Source organism: Calliphora vicina, chromosome 2 (genome assembly GCF_958450345.1).
Source record: "Calliphora vicina chromosome 2, idCalVici1.1, whole genome shotgun sequence".
In the NCBI taxonomy this organism is placed as follows: domain Eukaryota; kingdom Metazoa; phylum Arthropoda; class Insecta; order Diptera; family Calliphoridae; genus Calliphora; species Calliphora vicina.
In genome coordinates this window covers 132,217,333-132,243,865 of record NC_088781.1, presented here as the reverse complement: position 1 = coordinate 132,243,865, position 26,533 = coordinate 132,217,333, and the positions used below count along the sequence as shown (strand labels likewise).

The window sequence follows — 26,533 nt, the reverse complement described above, 5'->3', positions numbered from 1 at the left end:
TAATGTGGTACTAATAAATATGTTATATAGTAAGTTTTAAATTAAAATTTTTGATCCAAAAAATTATGGTTACTCAAGTAACCGTTTTAAATATTTAAGTATCCGGTTATTCAAAGTTGTTAATAAATTTAAAAATATTTTAATAGTAAATACATATAATTAAAATATAAAATTTTTTAACAAATAACCGGTTACTTAAAAATCTGAGTAACCGTTTTAGATTTTAAAGTAACCGATTACTCAAAATTAATGTGGTACTAATAACTATTTCATATAGTAGTAAATTTTAACAAAATCTGTAATGCCAGAAATGTGATTACTTGAGTAACCGGTTTTTGTTAATCGCTGGAAATATAAATTTATTATTTAAAATAAAGTATAGCTAGAATCAAAGAATATTTGTAATTCATTTGATTTTTGTTGTATAAAAATTAAGTTAATACCATAATGGTTATTCGAGTAACCATTTGAGATACATAATCTGTTTAGAGTAATCGAGTAACCTGTTTTCGAAATGAATACATATTAAAGAAAATTTTATAAAATTGTTTATTTGTGGAAGCCTTTACTTGTGTAATATAGAGATTTGTAAAGGAATTTAGAACAATGTTGAAATCAGGGTCTCAAATACAGCTTAAGAATCTGATAATTTACTACACATTTTGTTTTACAACAAATAAAGAAGTCCCTTTTTAAGAAAAGTTTTGCTTTAAACTAATAATTGAGTTGTAAAATGTACTTATTATGAGAATTACAAATTGACTCAAAAATTACTTAAAAAAGAATTTTAAGATTTTGAAGGTCAAAGGTCACACGCTTTATGGCTTCGCATGAGATTTAAACCAGAATTAAACTTCAAAATCCAAGGCAGTAAACTGAAAATTGACATAGACAAAAGAACTGTTGCCAACAAGGTGTTAAGGTCCCCCTAAAATATATTAAGGGTCAAAGGTCATATGACTCTTTACATTTTGCTGAAAATATATAGCAAATGATTCGACTTTGATGCTAAAATTAAGACTTGATTCGAAATTTCAGCTTAAGATTTTAATGATTTTCAATTCAATATAATTAATTACGTTTCCTTATTTCCTCATGGGTTTATTTTTATACCCTTCACCTTTGTGAGAAGAGTATAAGTTTTTCATTCCGTTTGTAAATTCTACATTTTTCATTTCCGACCCTATAAAGTATATATATTCTGGATCCTTACAGATAGCGGAGTCGATTAAGCCATGTCCGTCTGTCTGTCTGTCGGTCTGTCTGTTGAAATCAATTTTCTGAAGACCCCAGATATCTTCGGGGTCCAAATCTTCAATAATTCTGTCAGACATGCTTTCGAGAATTTTGCTATTTAAAATCAGCTAAATCGGTCCACAAATGGCTGAGATATGAGGAAAAAATCAGGACAACCTCGATTTTTTTTACCTATTTTTGACCTATATCTGGATTACTAAGTCATTAACTTAGACAATATGGATATCTAATGATAGATATTTCAAAAACATTTGCAACGACGTATATAAGACCATAGTAAGTTGGACCTACAATGGGTCAAAATCGGAAAAAAAATTTTAACCCGAATTTTTTTTTCACAAAAAAAAAAATTAAAAAACAAAAATTTTAAAATTTAAAAAAAAACTTTAATTTAAAAAATTTAAAAAAAAACAAAATTAAATTTAAAAAAATTTTAAATTTTTTTTCCAAAAAATTAAAAAACTGCAAAAAAAATAATTTTATTTTGAAGTATAATTTGGTGAAGGGTATATAATATTCGGCACAGCCCAATAAATAACTCTTACTTGTTTTAATATAATAAGACTCTGGTCTTCATTTAACATCAGGGGTTTATTTTCTTTACTGTAAACATTTTTTTTTTTGGGAAAATATTATTTTATTGTTTTAAATAAATCTGTTAAAGTCATGTTAATTTCTTAAACAATGTTGTTTATTTATTTACACGATAACCGGCCACAAAATAAACAAAATTGTTCCATGAAGTGCAGACTGGCCTGCTCAGCAGCCATCAGCAATTATTTGAGGGACTTTTTTTTTTCTTTAAAAAATTTTAGCACCTTGAATATTTATTTCAAAGTGTGATGTGAAAAGTTAATTATGCATTGAAAACTAAAGCAGTATTAAGGAAAAAAACCCAACAAATGACATTTTTATAGAGGTGGGGAAAAACCGCAAATGTCCTTTAAAAGAAATATTACAAATTTTACAAATGTGACAGCTGTAAAGTGGAATGAGTCAGAAGGGATTTAGAGAGAAATTATTAAAGATTTCAAATTTTAAACAAATATTTAAAAATTGTAAAACTATTTTCTTTAACAATTAGATTAAAATACTCCACGAAATATTTACCCAAATGCTGTTAACAAATATGGTTAAAAATGTTAATATTTACCTGGAAAAAAAGAAAAAAAATATATTTTTGTTAATATTTAAATGTTAAAAAGTTAAAAAGTCAATTAAAAGTATTTAAAGTATAATAAATTTAAAAGAAACTTTATATATTTAATAATTTCGAAAAATACCTTTTAAATCGTTGATTTTGTCAAGTACAATTTTACACAATAATAATTAAAACAGTCACTCTCTTTTAAGATAGTGAGTGACTGTATTACCTACTTATAATACACACTGGTAATACGGTTTGGAAACTAGCCGCTACTATTTATAAAAACCGCTTCATCTTCTAACTGCTTTACAGTTAATGTTGATAACATGCTGTTATTAACATTGTTTACAATTGCAAGTTTCCATCAATGGAAATGTTGATAGATTCAAATTGATAAAGCAATATCATAACAATATTACAATATTTTGCCAACAAACTCTGTCACATTTTTGAAATCTCAGTCCTTAAAAAAATTGTTTGTTTTTTATAAGAATTTCAAAATTTTTACTTTTAAACAATGAATTTACTTAAATTTGTTTTAATTTTTTCTCAACATTTATGGTTTTCTTAAAACATAATTGAAAATTTTAAGAAAAATTTGTTGGCGTGCGTGATTTTTTTTATTATGCTGAAATAAGTCTGTCATTTTTTTACATTTTTTTTTTGACAAGTTGGCCTATGAGATTTTGTTGTTTTGCTCTTTTCAATTTTCAACTAAATTTAAATCACTTGCGATTTTAAAAACAAATTGTAAAAAAGAAAATATTTAAGAAATTGTTGGCGTGTGGCCAGTTTAAAAATAATTTGAAAACAAACCTTACGCATACAAGTGAATGACGAAAAAAAATTAAAAAAAAAAAACTAAAAAACAATGAATAAGAAATTGTTATTTTTTGAGTAGGCAGAGTATCCGCTGCTTTCATAAAATGAAATAAAAAATCTGCCAACAAGCAAAAAATAACAAAAAAAATGGCATAAAAATTAAGGAATTTTAATAATGGCAGACAAATTTTGGGTACAATTTTCAATTGAAAAAAAGAAATAAAATAATTATTATTTATCAACTAATAGCTAACAATATAAACTATTAAAAAATAAAAATATTTAATACATTATTTTAATATTAAACCAAAATTTAAGAAATTTTGATAACCAAAATTGATGATAATTTTAAAAGTATTACAAAATTTGCAAATTTCAAAAACCGTTAAATATTTTTGTTAACATTTGACATAGAACATTCTAAATAATTAGGGAAATGTAACATAAGATTCGTTTAATATATATTTTTTTAATTAAATCACAAACTTTGAAAATTTTTATGATTTTTTTTTTGTTCGAAAAAAAATTTTGGAAAAATTTCTAAGTTTCATAAAATTTGCAAATTTTAAAAAACCGTAAAATTATTTTTCAAAATTACAAGACAACACTCTAAATAATTAGAAAATTGAAAAATAATTTAATTTGTTTAATATATATTTTTTTAATGTGACCACAAACTTTGAACTTTTTTTATTCTCTTTTTTCCACAAACCAAAAATTAGGAAAATTTTATAAGTTTCATAAAATTAGCAAATTTTAAAAAACCGCAGAATTATTTTTAAAAATTAAAAGACAACACTTTAAGTAATTAGAAAACTGAAAATAATTTAATTTGTTTAATATATATTTTTTTAATGAGACCACAAACTTTGAACTTTTTTAGGATTTTTTTTTTCAAAAACCTAAAATTATGAAATGTTCAAAGTATGAACAAATTTAATATTTTTCAATATATGTAAAACTATTTGCGCTCAACTGAGAGATAACGCTCTAAATAATTAGGAAAGTGAAAAATAATTTAATTTGTTTAATATATATGTTTTTAATGAGACCACAAACTTTGAAAATTTTTATGATTTTCTTTTTTTCGAAAACAAAATTTTGGAAAAATTTCTAAGATTCATAAAATTTGCAAATTTTAATAAACCGCAGAACTATTTTTAAAAATTAAAAGACAACACTTTAAGTAATTAGAAAATTGAAAAATAATTTAATTTGTTAAATATATATTTTTTTAATGAGACCACAAACTTTGAACTTTTTTAGGCTCTTTTTTCCAAAAACCTAAAATTATGAAAATTTTCTAAGTTTCATAAAATTTGCAAATTTTAAACAACCGCAAAACTATTTTTAAATTCTATTAGACAACACTCTAAATAATTAGAAAATTGAAAAATAATTTAATTTGTTTAATAAATATTTTTTTAATGAGACCACAAACTTTGAACTTTTTTAGGATTTTTATTTTTTCAAAAACCTAAAATTGTGAAATGTTCAAAGTATGAAAAAATTTAATATTTTTCAATATTTGTAAAATTATTTTCGCTCAACTGAAAGATAACGCTCAAAATAATTAGAAAATTTAAAAATAATTTAATTTGTTTAATATATATTTTTTTAATTAGACCACAAACTTTGAAAATTTTTATGATTTTTTTTTTTGAAAAAAAAATTTTAGAAAAATTTCTAAGTTTCATAAAATTTGCAAATTTTAAAAAATCCTAAAATTATTTTTAAAAATTAAAAGACAACACTTTAAGTAATTAGAAAATTGAAAAATAATTTAATTTGTTAAATATATATTTTTTTAATGAGACCACAAACTTTGAAAATTTTTATGATTTTTTTTTTTCGAAAACAAAAATTTTGAAAATTTTCTAAGTTTCATAAAATTTGCAAATTTTAAAAAACCGCAGAACTATTTTTAAAAATTAAAAGACAACACTCTAAATAATTAGAAAATTGAAAAATAATTTAATTTGTTTAATATATATTTTTTTAATGTGACTTCAAACTTTGTACTTTTTAAGGATTTTTTTTTCAAAAACCTAAAATTATGAAATGTTCAAAGTATGAAAAAATTTTATATTTTTCTATATTTGTAAAATTATTTTCGCTCAACTGAGACATAACGCTCTAAATAATTAAGAAAGTAAAAAATAATTTAATTTGTTTAATATAAATTTTTTTAATTAGACCACAAACTTTGAAAATTTTTATGATTTTTTTTTTTGAAAACCAAAAATTATGAAAATTTTCTAAGTTTCATAAAATTTGCAAATTTTAAAAAACCGCAGAACTATTTTTAAAAACTAAAAGACAACACTTTAAGTAATTAGAAAATTTAAAAAATTTAAATTTCTGTAATATATATTTTTTTAAAGTTACCTCAAACATTGAACTTTTCTGGCTCTTTTTTGCAAAACCCAAAAATTATGAAAATTTTTCAAGTATGAAAAAATTGAGATTTTTTTTAAAAATCTCAAAAGTATTTTTTAACAATTAATAGCTAACACTGTAAATCATTAAAAAAAAATAAAAAAATATTACAATTGTTCAATACATATTTTTTTATTGAAGCCCCAAACTTTGAAATTTTTTCAATTCTTACGAATTCTTCCCTGAAAATATCTCAATATAGATTTTTAGCTTTAAAGAATTTCTGTTGCAAAATTCCTTTATTATTATCATACGATTTAATCCATTTTCATTTATTCAGTTTTGCTATCATATTTTTGCATAAAAACATTTTGTAATTTACAAATTACTCACATTTTCTAAACATTTTGAATTTAAATTACATTTGAAGGTACAATCAATTGAAGCTTTAGTAAAAATGTGCTGGCTGGATTAAGAGAAAAAAATATATATTATATATTAAATTTTAGTTTCACTACATATTTGGTTTAACAGACAGACAGACAAGACACATCTGTAGCGAATGTGACATGATTAACAAATATTTTTTATTATTATTATGGCAGCACAAAAAAAAAACGCGCAATAAAATAAAAATTCTTTAAAAGTTAATTAAGATAAATTGAATGGAATAGTATACAAACACAAAGGCCCGATGAAATAGATGATACATCGAAATAATAAAGGCAATAAATAGAGGGTGATTTAATAAATTATTGATGAGAAGCTGGCGAATTTATGACAATAACAGGGTAATGCAGTAGATATATATTTAAGTTACTAAGAGGGAGATTTGCAAAAGTCTGGATATCTAATGATAGATATTTCAAAGAACTTTGCAGTGGGACCTAAAATGGGGAAAAATATTAATTTAAAAAAAATTAATAAAAAAAAATTCAAAAATATTTTTTTTTATTTATTTTTTACTTAAATTTTTTTTTAATTTTTATTTAAGTTTTTATTAGGTGATAGGTAAATAAGTTTCGCTACAGCCGAATATAGTTCTCTTTCTTATTTTTAGTCTTATATTTTGTTGCTATTGAAATGATTCATTTCCATTCTCAAATCTCATTTCAACACTCCCTTCTTTTTTATTTTGACTAATAATTGCTGCCTAAAGTTTATATATTGTGTTTAAATTTCTTAAAGTGTTTTTAATTAATAATTTTGTTGATTACTTAATTGCTTTGTTATATTTATTTTTTCAAGTTTATAAACTGTAGTTTTTTTCTTCAACATTTCGCTATTTATATTTGAATATGTAGTTTTTTTCTAACACTTTATTGTTTTTGTTTCTATATATATATCAATTTAGTATAAAATTTTCTAGGTCATTTACATGTTATTAATTTCTAGAGTCTTTAGACTTGTTTACATTAATAATTTTGCTTTAGTTTTGTATTTTTTCACAATTTTTTTATTTTTATTTTTTTTTTTTTCAAAATAAAAGCTGCCATTAAACTAGATTTTTATTGTTGTATGTACTGTAGTACAATATATATAATTTAGAAATACGAATAAAAATATTGTGGTTTGTAGACATGTGTTTTGAATTGATTATCATTGGAATTGTTACGTTACAAGTAGAAATAATAGACTTACTGACTGACTGCCTGCCTGCCTTGCAGTTTTTAGCTACAAGTTAATAATTTTATATGTAAATATTTTGTTAATAAATATTTCATTTCGAAAATAATTTACAACCAATAAAAGCTTAATAAATATTTATTGTAATTATTAAAACTTATTATTTTATAATGTTTAGAAATTTAGCTAACCAAAAAAAAAGGGGAAAATGTTCAAAGTATTGAAAAAATTCGATATTTTGGATATTCATAAAATTATTTTTTAGAAACTAATAGACAACACTTTAAATAATTAGAAAAATTAAAAATTTTATAAATTTCTTTAATATATATTTTTTTAATTTAAACACAAACTTTGAAAATTTTTATATATTTTTTCTCGAAACCAAAAATTAGCAAAATTTTAAAAGTATAACAAAATTTGATATTTTTCAAATACCGAAAATATTTTTTAATAATCTAAAAGACAACGCTTTAAATAATTAGAAAAATTAAAAATTATTAAATTTCTTTAATATATATTTTTTTAATTTGAACACAAACTTTGAAAATTTTTATGATTTTTTTTTTTAAACCAAAAATGAGGAAAATTTTCTTAGTATAAAAAAATTTTGATATTTTTTATAAAACGAAAATATTTTTTAATAATCTAATAGACAACACTTTAAATAATTAAGAAAATTCAAAATAATTAAATTTCTTTAATATATATTTTTTTAATATGAGCACAAACATTGAAAATTTTTATGATTTTTTTATTCGAAACCAAAAATTAGCAAAATTATAAAAGTATGACAAAAGTTTGATATTTTGGAAAATTGTAAAATTATTTTCCGTAATCTGATACACAATACTCCAAATAATTAGGAAATTAAAAAATTTTGAAATTCCATTAATAAATATTTTTTTTAAATCCAGCACAAACTTGGATTTTTTTTTTGAAATTAAAATTTTTAGGGGAAAAAATTAATGAAAATTTTCCTAGTATAAAAAAAATTTTATATTTTTTAAAAACCGAAAATATTTTTTAATAATCTAAAAGACAACATTTTAAATTATTCAGAATATAAAAAATTTTGAAATTAGTTTAATATATACTTTTTTAATATTAACACAAACTTTAGTATTTTTGAACTTATTTTTGTTTTTAAACAAAAATTATGAAAATTTTCCAAGTACTAAAAAATTTTAAGATTTTGGAAAATCTTAAAATTATTTTTCAACATCAAATAGAGAACTCTTAAAATAATTCAGAAAAGAAAAAATTATTTAAATTGTTTGATATGTATTTTTTTAATTCCAGCACAAATTTGGATTTCTTGGAAATAAAATTTTGTTTAAAGAAAAAAATAATGAAAATTTTCCAAGTATAAAAAAATTTTGTTATTTTTTAAAAACCGAAAATATTTTTTAATTTTCAAAAAGACAACACTTTAAATTATTCAGAAACTAAATAATTATTTAATTTCTTTAATACATATTTTTTTAATATTAACACAAACTTTGGTATTTTTGAACTTAGTTTTGTTTTTAAACCAAAAATTATGAAAATTTTCCAAGTACTAAAAAATTTTAAGATTTTGGAAAATCTTAAAATTATTTTTCAAAATCGAATAGAGAACTCTTAAAATAATTCGGAAAATATAAAATTATTTGAATTGTTTGATATGTATTTTTTTAATTCCAGCACAAACTTTGATATTTTTGAAAATAAATTTTGTTTAAGGAAAAAAAATAATGAAAATTTTCCAAGTATAAAAAAAATTTGATATTTTTTAAAAACCGAAAATATTTTTTAATAATCTTAAAGACAACACTTTAGGTAATTCAGAAAATAAAAAATTTTGAAATTTGTTTAATATATATTTTTTTAATATTAACACAAACTTTGGTATTTTTGAACTTAGTTTTGTTTTTAAACCAAAAATTATGAAAATTTTCCAAGTACTAAAAAATTTTAAGATTTTGGAAAATCTTAAAATTATTTTTCAAAATCAAATAGAGAACTCTTAAAATAATTCAGAAAATAAAAAATTATTTAAATTGTTTAATATGTATTTTTTTAATTCCAGCACAAACTTGGATTTTTTTGAAATTAAATTTTTTTGGGAAAAAATATAATGAAAATTTTCCAAGTATAAAAAAATTTGGTATTTTTTAAAAACCGAAAATATTTTTTAATAATCTTAAAGACAAGACTTTAAATAATTCAGAAAATAAAAAAATGTTCAATTTGTTTAAGACATATTTTTTTAATGTTAGCATAAACATTGATTTTTTTGAAATTAAAATTTTTAGGGGAAAAAAATAATGAAAATTTTCCAAGTATAAAAAAATTTTATATTTTTTAAAAACCGAAAATATTTTTTAATAATCTTAAAGAAAGCACTTTAAATAATTCAGAAAATAAAAAAATTTTCAATTTGTTTAAGACATATTTTTTTAATGTTAGCACAAACATTGATTTGTTTGAAATTGAATTTTTTTGGGAAAAAAAAATAATGAAAATTTTCCTAGTATGAAAAAATTTTGTTAATTTTTAAAAACCAAAAATATTTTTTAATTATCAAAAAGAAAACACTTTAAATAATTCAGAAAATAAAAACATTTTTAATTTATTTAAGACATATTTTTTTAATGTTAGCACAAACATTGATTTGTTTGAAATTAAATTTTTTTGGGAAAAAATATAATGAAAATTTTCCTAGTATGAAAAAATTTTGTTATTTTTTAAAAACCAAAAATATTTTTTAATTTTCAAAAAGACAACACTTTAAATAATTTAGAAAATAAAAAATTTTTAAATTTGTTTAATATATATTTTTTTAATATTAGCACAAACGTTGAGCTTTTTTTAAATTTGTATCAATTGAACATTTATCCTTTAATAAACTGAAAATATCTCAAATGGATTGTAATCCCTAAAAGTTATTAATTCCTTTATAACTTACAACAATTCTTATCATAATTCGATTAAAATTAATCCGTTTTCATTAAATTTCTTGTATTTAGCAACATAAATACCCATGTTTAGTCACTGAAAAACACAAACCACCCAACCTTTTTTTTAAGCCAAATTAAGTTGTTTTCAATTTACATTTTTCTTCATAATACACCTTAAATTTTTCCAAAAATAAACTTTGTAACAAAAAATTTCATACCCCACACATGCAAAATTTAGGAAACACTTTAAAAACCCCATAAAAATTGTTTAAATTCTTATTTAATCTCAATTTATTATGTCATTTTTTTATTAATTTTTTTTTTTGCAGATGTCATTAAAGCATAATTTAAGGTAACAGGTGCTACTGTCACAAACTGCAGTTTTGCAACACCGTGTAACGAAAACAAACACTCAGGGCTGGCTAAAATGGTTTGCTGCTATGGTGTTGGTGGTAGGTGCCAAGTTTGGCAATGCAAATATGTAATTTCAATTTCAAATATAAATTTTCATATATAAAAAAAACTGCACCTTTTTGCATTTGCTTGTTGTAATTTACTTGCCCAATATTTCAATGAGTTTGTTGTTTTCAGATTTTATTTCCAATAAAAAAAAATTATTTTCAAATAAGCCAGACAGCTATTTGGCATTAAATTGTTTAATATACAGTTTTCACACCAAAAAAAGAAAAACGAAAAAACAATAAAAATTTATACATAAAGATTTCATAATGACAAGTGTAAAGTAATGACAAATATTTTTTTGGAAAAAAAAAACTATTGCAATTAAATAAAAGTCAATGAACTTTTAGCTAAAATAGATATGAAATAAAGGAACAAACAAATTTCAATAGTCTCCAAAATTTTCAATTTATACAAGAGGAACGTAATGGAATTAATTGAAACCATGTTGGAAAAGGAAAAATTCACCAAAAAAAAAATAGAAAATCTGAAAAAATAATCAATTTGGCAAAAGTGGAACGAAATGGAATTTTGTGAAACATGTCTAAATATCAAGAAACATAAGCTGAAATTATCCCTAACTAAATAAAAATCACGAAATTGAAGTAAAATTAGCTAAATTTCTCAAAATTTTAAATTTATCCAAAAAGGAACGAAATGGAATTATGTGAAACATGTAAGAAATCGAAAAATTTTATGATTTTAGTATTAAAAAGTTGCTTATTAATAGGGAAAGAAAGAAAATCTTAAAAATTTTCAATTTAGCAAAAGTGGAACGAAATGGAATTTTGTGAAACATGGACAAATTTCAAGAAACATAAGCTAAAATTATCTTAAACTAATTAAAAACCCCAAATTCACTTAAAATCAGTTAAAATCTCCAACATTATCAATATAGCAAAAGTGGAACGAAATGGAATTTTGTGAAACATGTCCAAATATCAAGAAATATAAGCTGAAATTATCCCTAACTAATTATAAATGAATAAAACGAAGTAAAATTAACTAAATTCTTCAAAATTTTTAATTTAACCAGAGTGGAACGAAATGGAATTTTGTGAAACATGTAAGAAATTGAGAAATTTACATGATTTCAATAATAGAAATTGGTTTATTATTAGGAAATGAAAGAAAATCTCCAAAAATTTTCGTTTGATAAAGTGGAACGAAATGGAATTAAGTGAAACATGTTCAAATATCAAGAAACACAAGCTAAAATTATCTTAAACTAATTAAAAACCCATAAATTCACTTAAATTCAGTTAAAATCTCCATTATTGTCAATTTATGCAAAGTGGAACGAAATGGAATTTTGTGAAACATGTAAGAAATTGAGAAATTTACATGATTTCAATAATAGAAATTAGTTTTTTAACAGGAAAAGAAAGAAAACCTAAAAAAAATTAATTTATCTAAAATGGAACGAAATGGAATTTTGTGAAACATAGCCAAATATCAAGAAACATAAGCTGAAATCATCCCTAACTAATTATAAATGAATAAAATGAAGTAAAATTACCTAAATTCCTCAAAATTTTCAATTTATCCAAAAAGGAACGAAATGGAATAAAGTGAAACATGTAAGAAATCAAAAAAAATTTATGATTTCAATAATAGAAATTTTTTTATTAAGAGGAAAAGAAAGAAAATCTTAAAAATTTTCAATTTAGCAAAAGTGGAACGAAATGGAATTTTGTGAAACATGGCCAAATATCAAGAAACTTAAGCTAAAATTATCTAGAACTAATTAAAAACCCATAAATTCACTTAAAATCAGCTAAAATCTCCACTATTGTCAATTTAGCAAAAGTGGAACGAAATGGAATTTTGTGAAACATGTAAGAAATTGAAAAATTTACATGATTTCAATAATAGAAATTTATTTATTAATAGGAAATGAAAGAAAATCTCCAAAAATTTTCATTTTACAAAGTGGAACGAAATGGAATCAAGTGAAACATTTTCAAATATCAAAAACCACAAGCTAAAATTATTTTAAACTAATTAAAAACCCATAAATTTACTTAAAATCTACTAAAATCTCCAATATTGTTAATTTAGCGAAAGTGGAACGAAATGGAATTTTGTGAAACATGTAAGAAATCTAAAAATTTATATGATTTTATTAATAAAAGGTTGCTTATTAACAGGGAATGAAAGAAAATAACAAAAATTTTCCATTTAGGAAAAGTGGAACGAAATGGAATTTTATGAAACATGGCCAATAAAAAATTGCATGATTTTTATTAGAAAATGTTAAACTTTAACAATAAATGAAAGATTTTTATAAAAATTTACATAAATCAGGCTATTATGAAAGAGGAACGAAATGGAATCTCATGAAACATAAGCTAAAATTGTCATAATTATATTGCATTCGTTTAGGATAAACAGCATTCGATCCTGGAAAGTTACAGCATTTTCCTTACTGAAGCAGAGTTGTTCCACCCTGAACCCTATCTTCTTAAACAATTCCTTGATACCAGTCCTCTATTGCTTTTAAATAACCATAAATTAAACACCCTTTTTTAAAGGCCACTTTTAAGCAAAACAAAACAAGTTTTTTTGTTGTTCCTAGTTCTGCAAGTTTTAAAAATAATTCTTTTTTTCTCAATAGCCATAAATCAATGTCAGTTTGTCTGACTGGTTGGTTGGTGGTGGCTCTAAATAGAAAAGATATCCAGCAAACCAACATTAAAATAATTCATTTTTTATATATTTAAGATAAAGGAATAATAAAGAAAGAAAACTAGAATAATTTGTTTTTTTCTTTCTTTATCATGTTTAAGCTTTAGTAATTTTTCATAAAATTTTTGCTATGAAAAATTTGTCATCATAATAATATGTTTTAGAGCTAGTAAACACCCCGCCGCCAAAGACATTTCTAGCCTGGTTTCAATATTAAGTTTAAAGAAGTTGATTTCCTACTATTGAAAATGAAAAGTCATAAATTTTGCTTTCATGCAACCACTCTCCTCGTAAGTTTCAATTTGCCAGCCATAAAAAACCAGCCTACGCACTGGCCATAAACAATAAACTGGAAGGCAGTTGGTTGGTTGGCTGTTTGCTTCACAATTTTTGGTGCACAATTTAGTCTAAATGAGGCTATAAAAATTGCAGCAGCATCTCTGATACAAACAAAAAAAAAATGAAATGAAATTGAAAATCTAGTTTTTTTGGTGTTTATGGCAGAAAACGATTTTCCAGGGTGAGATATTTAGTTGTGGAAGACAAGAGCAAAAAGAAAAAGTGGGACCAACATTTCTTATATAAATTTGGACAACTTTTAATTTGTGAACTCTTTAGATTATAAAAATTCAGAAGAAAATTGTTTAGTCTACATTATTAGTTAGCAATTTATTTAGCAGAGACAAGAACCATAGAGATCAGTTTTCAAAGTCAAAATTGTTGGTCACACTGCTTCACATAAAACCATTCCCTCTCACTCTTTAACATCTAGACTTAAATCTACAATTTCTTGAACATCTTTACCAACATTTCATCAAAGCCGGAGCAGGGCCCAATTTAGCTCTAAACACACTGGTCTGTAATTTATATTCAACTCAAAAGCAAACTAGTTTACAACACCTTAGACAAGTCCACCACCAAAAGCCAACGAGTTTCATGATCACAATATTTACTTAGTAATTACACATCAAAGCCACGGCACTCATACAATATTTTATGTTTAAATAGTATAATATTATTAATAACATACAGCAAACAAAAACAAAAAAACCCCAACATCATTCATATTAATTAAACACAAACACATATTTTTCAAACCAAATAATTTCTCTCTGTTTTTAATTGTAAGCAAGATTAATGTTAAATGATAATCAACAAATCCTGTCTTGGAAATTTTGTCTAAGTAGGAAGTTTTTTCTTTTAAAAAAGAAATGTAATAAAATTTTAATTTGTTTAAGCAGTAGCACGAGATAAACGAGACTTGATTTTACAGACACTCATAAAGATTTGTTTCTTTTTTTTTACAATTGATTAAGTGTAAATGATTAAGTAGTAATGTATGAACGATGGCGTTTAATGAATGAATTTATGTGTCAAAAACTAATTGACAAAATATGTATGCTGTAAATTATAAAACGAAAGTAAGTGAAAAGTTGGTAATTATACCAGGAAGAAGACTTAAATATACTAATGAGGTCTAGATAATTAGATTTATTACATGATAAAATGTGTAAAAGTCTAATCTTAACCTCAATAGGAGAGAAGATGGTCTACTTCTCCATAGGAGAGTAGATGGTCTACTCCTAAATAGGAAAGTTGAAATTCTACTCCTCCATAGGAATGTAGATGGTATACTGCAACATAAGAGGGTAGGTGGTCTACTGCTCTAAAGGAGAGTTGATGGTCAACTGCTCCAAAGGAGAGTAGATGATCTACGACTGCTAAGGACAGTAGATGCTCTACTACTCCAAAGGAGAGTAGATGGTCTACTACTCCATAGAAGAGAAGATGGTCTAGTAATCCAAAGGAGAGTAGATGGTCTACTCCTCTCCAGGAGAGAAGATGGTCTACTTCTCTATAGGAGAGAAGATGGACTAGTTTTCCATAGGAGTGTGGAAGGTCTACTACTCCAAAGGAGAGTAGATGGTCAACTACTCCAAAGGATAGCAGACGGTCTACTACTCCAAAGGATAGTAGATGGTCTACTACTCCAAAGGAGAGTAGATGGTCTACTACTCCAAAGGATAGTAGAGGGTCTACTACTCCAAAGGATAGTAGATGGTCTACTACTCCAAAGGAGAGTAGATGGTCTACTACTCCAAAAGAGAGTAGATGGTCTACTACTCCAAAGGAGAGTAGACGGTCTACTACTCCAAAGGAGAGTAGACGGTCTACTACTCCAAAGGATAGTAGAGGGTCTACTACTCCAAAGGAGAGTAGACGGTCTACTACTCCAAAGGATAGTAGATGGTCTACTACTCCAAAGGAGAGTAGATGGTCTACTACTCCAAAGGATAGTAGATGGTCTACTACTCCAAAGGAGAGTAGATGGTCTACTACTCCAAAGGATAGTAGAGGGTCTACTACTCCAAAGGAGAGTAGACGGTCTACTACTCCAAAGGAGAGTAGATGGTCTACTACTCCAAAGGAGAGTAGATGGTCTACTACTCCAAAGGATAGCAGAGGGTCTACTACTCCAGAGGAGAGTAGATGGTCTAATACTCCAAAGGAGAGAAGATGGTCTACTTTTCCATAGGAGTGTAGATGGTCTACTACTCCAAAGGATAGTAGATGGTCTACTACTCCAAAGGAGAGTAGATGGTCTACTTCTCCAAAAGAGAGTAGATGGTCTACTTCTCCAAAAGAGAGTAGATGGTCTACTTCTCCAAAAGAGAGTAGATGGTCTACTACTCCAGAGGAGGTCTAATACTCCAAAGGAGAGAAGATGGTATACTCTCTATATGAGAGAAGATGGTCTACTTTTCCATAGGAATGTGGATGGTCTACTACTCCAATGGATAGTAGATGGTCTACTACTCCAAAGGAGAGTAGATGGTATACTACTCCAAAGGAGAGTAGATGGTCTACTACTCCAAAGGAGAGTAGATGGTCTACTACTCCAAAGGAGAGTAGATGGTCTACTACTCCAAAGGAGAGTAGATGGTCTACTACTCCAACGGAGAGTAGATGGTCTACTACTCAAAGGAGAGTAGATAGTCTACTACTCCAAAGGATAGTAGATGGTCAACTACTCCAAAGGAGATTAGATGGTCTACTTCTCCAAAGGAGAGTAGATGGTCTACTTTTCCAAAGGAGAGTAGATTGTCTACTACTCCAAAGGAGATAGATGGTCTACTACTCCAAAGGAGAGTAGATGGTCTACTCCTCTCCAGGAGAAAAGATTGTCTACTTCTCTATAGGAGAGAAGATGGACTAGTTTTCCATAGGAGTGTGGATGGTCTACTACTCCAAAGGAGAGTAGATGGTATATTATTCCAAAGGAGAGTAGATGGTCTACTAATCCAAAGGAGAGTAGATGGTCTACAACTCCAAAGGAGAGTAGATGGTCTATTACTCCAAAGGAGAGTAGATGGTCTACAACTCCAAAGGAGAGTAGATGGTCTACTCCTCTGAAGGAGAGAAGATGGTCTACTTCTCTATAGGAGAGAAGATGGTCTACTTCTCTATAGGAGAGAAGATGGTCTACTTTTCCATAGGAGTGTGGATGGTCTACTACTCCAATGGAGAGTAGATGGTCTATTACTCCAAAGGAGAGTAGATGGTCTACTACTCCAAAGGAGATTAGATGGTCTACTATTCCAAAGGAGAGTAGATGGTCTACTATTCCAAAGGAGAGTAGATGGTCTACTATTCCAAAGGAGAGTAGATGGTCTTCTTCTCTATAGGAGAGTAGATGGTCTTCTTCTCTATAGGAGAGTAGATGGTCTACTTTTCTACAGGAGAGTAGATGGTCTACTCCTCTCCAGGAGAGAATACGGTCTACTCCTCTCCAGGAGAGAATATGGTCTACTCCTCTCCAGGAGAGTAAGTGGTCTAATGATCCATAGGAGATTAGGTGGTCTAATGCGCTAAAGGAGAGTAGATGGTCTACTACTCCAAAGGAAGGTAAATGGTCTACTCCTCCATTGGAGAATTGATGGTATACTCCTTCAAAGAAGAGTAGATGGTCTACTATTCTACAGAAATGTAGATGATCTTCGCTCCTACTACTACTTCCCTCCATATCTTTCTTTAAACCTCCATTATTGAAAAATAAATTGCCACTTTATTCAAATGACAATTTCTTTTACTAAAATTTCTCTTAAATAAAATATTTCTATTTTTAATACAATTTCAAATAAAAGATCTATTAAAACCATTTAAACGATAGTGTTCCACATTTATTATAACGAAAATACAATGATGATACATTTAATTGAATTTAAATAGTGTAAAACTATCAATAAATAATAAAAAAAAAATATTGATTGTCTAACTACATATACATAGAAAAACAATGCTACGCAAAAGAATGAATGAGAGAATGATGAAAAAACTAGCATGTAGTATGGCAAATAGTCTATATAATAAAACGAATATAAATATTTCTATATTGTCTCCATAAAACCAACTCAAACGACCATAAAAAGGCATAGAACATGTTTTAATTGACTTTTGGAAGAAAAAAAAAATGAATAGAAGATAAAATAAATAAATGAATAAAATAAAATCCAATACATCAACAGCATAAGTCTGACACACTCCATCTTCGTACAACAAAAAAACATTTTCCATTAAATCTATGTACATGGAATTGTATTCTTTTTTGCATAGTTTTCAATGATTTTTTTCTTTATATTGTGAAAAACAGAAAACTGTTTTAAATAGAATGCTTTCAATTTTAAAAAGGGAGTGTTTTGTATTGCAAGTAGATTTTTTCTTTGCTAAAACGTATTCCAAAATAAAATTTAAAGAAGCTACTTTTAGCATTTGGAAAATTTGTTTTTAAGTTTCATATACTAAATGTCAAGGTGATCGTTTTTGTCTTAAAGAGCAAACAAATTTCCTTAAATGGTTATTTGTGTTGAAATAATTTAGTTGTTCAATGAATAGAGAAATATATTTAAAGACATTGAAGCAAAGTGGGTTCTATTTTTTAAGCAGAAAAGAAGAATTTATTAAATTGGTCTGCTGTTCTATAGAAGTGTAGATGGTCTACTCCTCCTTAGGAGAGTAGAGGGTCTACTGCAGCATCTACTCTCCTATAGAGGAGTAGATCATCTACTATCCTATAGAGGAGTGGACCATCCGCCAATGGAGGAGAGTAGATGGTCCTATAGAGGAGAATAGATGGTCTACTTTCCATAGGAGAGTACATGGTCTACTCTTTCATAGGAGAGTAGATGTTCTACTCTTTCAAAGGAGAGTAGATGGTCTACTCTTCCATATGAGAGTAGATGGTCTACTCTTCCATAGGAGAGTAGATGGTCTACTCTTCCATAGGAGAGTAGATGGTCTACTCTTCCATAGGAGAGTAGATGGTCTACTGTTCCATAGGAGAGTAGATGGTCTACTGTTCCATAGGAGAGTAGATGGTCTACTCTTCCATAGGAGAGTAGATGGTCTACTCTTCCATAGGAGAGTAGATGGTCTACTCTTCCATAGGAGAGTAGATGGTCTACTCTTCCATAGGAGACTAGATGGTCTACTCTTCCATAGGAGACTTGATGGTCTACTCTTCCATAGGAGACTTGATTGTCTACTCTTCCATAGGAGACTTGATGGTCTACTCTTCCATAGGAGACTTGATGGTCTATTTCTCCATAGGAGACTTGATGGTCTATATCTCCATAGGATACTTGATGGTAGGAGAGTAGATGGTCTATAGAAGAATATACAAATACAATTTTATAAACCATCATCATTAAACCTTAATTATGCAGCCATATTTTTTCAGTGCCTTATTAAGCTTGAATTTGTAGCCATTCACTTCTTAACATTGAACTGCTTGTCTGACCTATATTTTCTTACAAAATACCACCATAGACTTTGCTGGCTAGAATTTATTTATTTAATATGGAATTAGTTTAAGTGAATAGAATTTATTAGAACACAACTCTTACCATTTTTGGCCACAAAACTTGTTTAAATATTCTTGTGTTGAAATGCCACTTGGCTGTTATTGAAAGCTATGTATGTACGTGTTGCATTAAAGGTGTCACATTTGTTTTTTTTTTTGTCCAAATGTTGCATTCATTACGGAATGTTGCGTATGTGGTACTCGTATAGTTTTTTATTTCTAATAAATGTCTTTCGACATAAATTTTCAATGGAATTTGTTAAGTTTTTTTTTGTATAAAAATACTTTCTGGTAGCTATAATTTCAATTTATTTAATAAGATCATGTTTTGTAGTTGGAGTATTTAGTTAGTGAGTGGCCTGTTTGTCTGTCTGTCTCCTCTCTAGTATCTGTTTTCATTTTGATTACGCATTTTAACAATTTTCTTAAACACCATATGTCATTCATTGCTGTTTTAGGAGTTCGTTTTTTTTAGTTTTCTTTTTTGTGTTTTTTTTTGCTAAAGTAATTTTAGTTGAGATGTGTGTTGATTACACTCCATTCGTTTCAGTTTGGTTTTGGTTGAATGATTTGAAAAATATGACCCAATAATTATTATTATATAAATTTAACACACAACAACTGGTTGTTGCAATTTGTTTTTGTCCGTACTGTTCTAATTTTCAATGGTGACTTCTTTTTTTGTATTATAAATTTAATTCGAGATTGGTTGTTGATTTCAAGAGAGCATTAAATTACATTAGATTTTTGAAAGTCTTTTTTGTAATGGTCATATAATAAACCGTTAATACTAAATGAGGAAAACTAGATAATATTGTGTTTAAATTAAATTTTTTTATATATATATAATTTAGTAAACTGTTAGATGTACATAGATTTTGAGTTGAAGTAGTATTTTGCAGGTTCGTAGTTCATAAAAGTGTTGTGATAGAACAACTTTCAAGAAATATTTTAAGGTTTTTCATTAATGCTTAAAGTAGAGTAGTAAATAATCCACTCTACTCTTCTATGGAAAAGTAGAACATCTGCTCTCCTATGGAAGAGTACACCATCCACTCTCCTATGGAGCAGACCATCTACTCTCCTATGGAGGAGTAGACCATCTACTCTCCTATGGAGGAGTAGACCATCTACTCTCCTATGGAGGAGTAGACCATCTACTCTCCTATGGAGGAGTAGACCATCTACTCTCCTATGGAGGAGTAGACCATCTACTCTCCTATGGAGGAGTAGACCATCTACTCTCCTATAGAGGAGTAGACCATCTACTCTCCTATGGAGGAGTAGACCATCTACTCTCCTATGGAGGAGTAGACCATCTACTCTCCTATGGAGGAGTAGACCATCTACTCTCCTATGGAGGAGTAGACCATCTACTCTCCTATGGAGGAGTAGACCATCTACTCTCCTATGGAGGAGTAGACCATCTACTCTCCTATGGAGGAGTAGACCATCTACTCTCCTATGGAGGAGTAGACCATCTACTCTCCTATGGAGGAGTAGACCATCTACTCTCCTATGGAAGAGTAGACCATCTACTCTCCTATGGAAGAGTAGACCATCTACTCTCCTATGGAAGAGTAGACCATCTACTCTCCTATGGAAGAGTAGACCATCTACTCTCCTATGGAAGAGTAGACCATCTACTCTCCTATGGAAGAGTAGACCATCTACTCTCCTATGGAAGAGTAGACCATCTACTCTCCTATGGAAGAGTAGACCATCTACTCTCCTATGGAAGAGTAGACCATCTACTCTCCTATGGAAGAGTAGACCATCTACTCTCCTATGGAAGAGTAGACCATCTACTCTCCTATGGAAGAGTAGACCATCTACTCTCCTATGGAAGAGTAGACCATCTACTCTCCTATGGAAGAGTAGACCATCTACTCTCCTATGGAAGAGTAGACCATCTACTCTCCTATGGAAGAGTAGACCATCTACTCTCCTATGGAAGAGTAGACCATCTACTCTCCTATGGAAGAGTAGACCATCTACTCTCCTATGGAAGAGTAGACCATCTACTCTCCTATGGAAGAGTAGACCATCTACTCTCCTATGGAAGAGTAGACCATCTACTCTCCTATGGAAGAGTAGACCATCTACTCTCCTATGGAAGAGTAGACCATCTACTCTCCTATGGAAGAGTAGACCATCTACTCTCCTATGGAAGAGTAGACCATCTACTCTCCTATGGAAGAGTATACCATCTACTCTCCTATGGAAGAGTTGACCATCTACTCTCCTATGGAAGAGTAGACCATCTACTCTCCTATGGAAGAGTAGACCATCTACTCTCCTATGGAAGAGTAGACCATCTACTCTCCTATGGAAGAGTAGACCATCTTCACTCCTATGTGGAAGTAGACCATGGACTCTCCTATGGAAGAGTAGACCATCTACTCTCCTATAGAAGAGTAGACCATCTACTCTCCTATGGAAGAGTAGACCATCTACTCTCCTATGGAAGAGTAGTCCATCTACTCTCCTATGGAAGAGTAGACCATCTTCACTCCTATGTGGAAGTAGACCATGGACTCTCCTATGGAAGAGTAGACCATCTACTCTCCTATGGAAGAGTAGACCATCTACTCTCCTATGGAAGAGTAGACCATCTACTCTCCTATGGAAGAGTAGACCATCTACTCTCCTATGGAAGAGTAGACCATCTACTCTCCTATGGAAGAGTAGACCATCTACTCTCCTATGGAAGAGTAGACCATCTACTCTCCTATGGAAGAGTAGACCATCTACTCTCCTATGGAAGAGTAGACCATCTACTCTCCTATGGAAGAGTAGACCATCTACTCTCCGATGGAAGAGTAGACCATCTACTCTCCTATGGAAGAGTAGACCATCTACTCTCCGATGGAAGAGTAGACCATCTACTCTCCGATGGAAGAGTAGATAATCTACTCTCCTATGGAAGAGTAGATCATCTACTCTCCTATGGAAGAGTAGATCATCTACTCTCCTATGTAAGAGTAGACCATCTACTCTCCTATGGAAGAGTAGACCATCTACTCTCCTATGGAAGAGTAGACCATCTACTCTCCTATGGAAGAGTAGACCATCTACTCTCCTATGGAAGAGTAGACCATCTACTCTCCTATGGAAGAGTAGACCATCTACTCTCCTATGGAAGAGTAGACCATCTACTCTCCTATGGAAGAGTAGACCATCTACTCTCCTATGGAAGAGTAGACCATCTTCACTCCTATGTGGAAGTAGACCATGGACTCTCCTATGGAAGAGTAGACCATCTACTCTCCTATAGAAGAGTAGACCATCTACTCTCCTATGGAAGAGTAGACCATCTACTCTCCTATGGAAGAGTAGTCCATCTACTCTCCTATGGAAGAGTAGACCATCTTCACTCCTATGTGGAAGTAGACCATGGACTCTCCTATGGAAGAGTAGACCATCTACTCTCCTATGGAAGAGTAGACCATCTACTCTCCTATGGAAGAGTAGACCATCTACTCTCCTATGGAAGAGTAGACCATCTACTCTCCTATGGAAGAGTAGACCATCTACTCTCCTATGGAAGAGTAGACCATCTACTCTCCTATGGAAGAGTAGACCATCTACTCTCCTATGGAAGAGTAGACCATCTACTCTCCTATGGAAGAGTAGACCATCTACTCTCCTATGGAAGAGTAGACCATCTACTCTCCTATGGAAGAGTAGACCATCTACTCTCCTATGGAAGAGTAGACCATCTACTCTCCTATGGAAGAGTAGACCATCTACTCTCCTATGGAAGAGTAGACCATCTACTCTCCTATGGAAGAGTAGACCATCTACTCTCCGATGGAAGAGTAGATAATCTACTCTCCTATGGAAGAGTAGATTATCTACTCTGCTATGTAAGAGTAGACCATCTACTCTCCTATGGAAGAGTAGACCATCTACTCTCCTATGGAAGAGTAGACCATCTACTCTCCTATGGAAAAGTAGACGATCTCCTCTCCTATGGAGAAGTAGACCATCTAATCTCCTATGGAGAAGTATACCATCTAGTCTCCTATGGAGAAGTAGACCATCTAGTCTCGTATGGAGAAGTAGGCCATCTAGTCTCCTATGGAGAAGTAGACCATCTAGTCTCCTATGGAGAAGTAGACCATATACTCTCCTATGGAAGAGTAGACCATATACTCTCCTATGGAAGAGTAGACCATCTACTCTCCTATGGAAGAGTAGACCATCTACACTCCTATGGAAGAGTAGACCATCTACTCTCCTATGGAAGAGTAGACAATCTACTCTCCTATGGAGGAGTAGACCATCTACTCTCCTATGAAGATATAAACCATTTTTATTTAAAAATGATGACCCCATAATTGTTCTTGAATATTTTGTGCTGCATATTTTGCTTACATGTTTAACAGCTTGAAAATTAGAACACTCAGTCATTCATTTAGTATGTAAGTATGGATGCAACAACATCCAGCCAGTAACCATGGACAGACAGGCATTTCAAGCTGAATGGCACAATAATAATGACAGAAATAAAACGTAAGAAATACATGAAAAAAATGGAAAAAAAAATAAATGTTACAAAAGGAAGATGACTTCAATTCACTGAAATATAGACACAATAATAACATCTATGTCACGTAGAATCTAGCAGAAATAAAATACTGGTAGTTGCACTACTTTTTATCAAACACACTTGTAACTAGTAACTGCAAATGGAAGAAATTAAATAAAATAAAGAAAAAAAAGAAACTAAAATGGTTTTATAGAATTGTCACAATACGGACCACGAGCAATAACTTTTTATTTCTATTTGAAACCAGATTTCCTACAAAAGTATTGACCCATTTTATTTGGAGGCTTTTTTTAACAAAAAAAAAAGACACAGCACAGATTTATATCTCTTGTATATGTATTTTTCTTTATTATTTGATATTATTGTGTTTAATGATTTCTTTTAGAGGTTTTCTTATTATTGTGCAGATTTCAGATCTTGTTTAATAAATTATTATTATTTGAGTTTTATTATTGCAAAATGGTTTTTTAATGTTATTATTGTTTGTTTGTTTGTTTATTTATCCAGGTGGTTGCAGCCATTCGTTGGTTTATTATTTTGGCCGGATTTTAAGTGTCTGTGAGTGTGGTGTGGTATGGTATTGTGTTAAGGCAGAAAAACTGGCTTTTGACGTTTTAAAATATTGTAGTAATTTTGTTGAATTTTTGTTTGCTTTCAAAAAAAAAAATTGCATGTTTTTCAAATGCAAATTTATTCTTTTGACACAATTAAATTAGATCAAAGCACACCACACCACAGAAAAACGATATCTTTAGGAGATTTTAACAAAAATTAAGATCGAATTTGGCAAAAATAAATATAACGATTTCTACGTGTAAGAGAGATGGTTTGTGCGGTTCAGAAGTGGTGATTTTCACACAGAATACAAAGATCGCACAGGCCTGCCAAAAAATTTTTGAAATTGCAGGAAATTGGTACCATGCGAATTGCCTCATCAGCTTCATAGTCCAGACCATGTCCGACTACTATTTGTTACGATCGATGCAGAACGCTCTCTCTCTCAGTTCATTTCGATCGAAATCCATATGTAGCCCGAAAGAAGGGAAATGGTCATAGCTAACAATGACCAATTCTTTGAATAAATTTATATTGTGCAAATATTTCAAAATAGGATCTAAAAATTTAGTACACAATGTATTTACATTGTTTACATTAGGTAAACAATTTATTTACCGTATTTACATTGAGTAAACAATATATTTACATTGTTTACATTAAGTAAACAATATATTTACATTCTTTACATTAAGTAAACAATGTATTTACATGGTTTACATTGAGTAAACAATGTATTTACATTTTCATTTAGCAAACAATATATTTACTTTGTTTACATTAAGTAAACAATATATTTACATTCTTTACATTTAGCAAACATTGTATTTACATTGTTTACGTTTAGCAAACAATGTATTTACATTGTTTACATTGAGTAAACAATATATTTACATTGTTTACATTAAGTAAACAATGCATTTACATAGTTTACATTAAGTAAAAAATATATTTATATTCTTTACATTAAGTAAACAATAAATTTACATTGTTTACATTGAGTAAACAATATATTTACATTGTTTACATTAAGTAAACAATATATTTACATTCTTTACATTGAGTAAACAATGTATTTACATTGTTTACATTGGGTAAACAATATATTTACATTGTTTACATTAAGTAAACAATGCATTTACATTGTTTACATTAAGTAAACAATATATTTATATTCTTTACATTAAGTAAACAATATATTTATATTGTTTACATTGAGTAAACAATGTATTTGCATTGAGTAAACAATATAATTACATTGTTTACATTAAGTAAACAATATATTTAATTCTTTACATTAAGTAAACAATGTATTTACATTGTTTACATTTATTAAACAATGTATTTACATTCTTTACATTGAGTAAACAATTTATTTACATATATTGTTTACATTAAGTAAACAATATATATTATATTATATATGTATTTACATTATTTACATTGAGTAAACAATATATTTACATTGTTTACATTAATTGAACAATATATTTGTATTTACATTGTTTACATGGAGTATTTTTGTTATTTACATTGTGTAAACAATGTATTTACCTAGTTTACATTAAGCAAACAATTGTATTTGTATTGTTTACATTGTGTAAACAATGTTTTGGTACTGTTTACATTAAGTAAAGAATGTATTTACATAGTTTACATTAAGTAAAAAATGTATTTGTATTGTTTACATTGAGTAAACAATGTATATAAATAGTTTACATTGGGTAAACAATCCAATTACATTATTTACCTTAAGTAAATAATGTATTTGTATTGTTTACATTGTGTACATAAAGTAAACAGTGTATTTACATTGTTTACATTAGGTAAACAATATATTTGCCTTGTTTACATTGAGTAAACAATGTATTTAGATAGTTTACATTAAGTAAAAAATGTATTTGTATTGGTTACATTGGGTAAACAATGCATTTTTATTGGTTACATTGGGTAAACAATGCATTTGTATTGTTTACATTGTGTAAAAAATGTATTTGTATTGTTTACATTGAGTAAACAATGTCTTTGTATTGTTTACATTGAGTAAACAATCTATGTAAATAGTTTACATTGAGTAAACAATCCATTTACATTATTTACCTTAAGTAAATAATGTATTTACTTTAAGTAAACAATGTATTTTAACCAAATACATGGAGTAAACTGGTAAACAATTCATTTTCTGCACAACTTTTAAAGAATATTAATATTTGTTTGCACAATAATTTTCTTAAAATGTTCTG

At 28.2% G+C, this 26,533-nt stretch overlaps 1 protein-coding gene across 2 annotated transcripts in view; it reads right to left on the bottom strand.

Annotated features, from left to right (window-relative positions):
• CdGAPr (GTPase-activating protein CdGAPr) overlaps positions 1-26,533 on the bottom strand; it is a 174,109-nt gene that overhangs the window by 75,367 nt on the left and 72,209 nt on the right. The window lies entirely within an intron of this gene.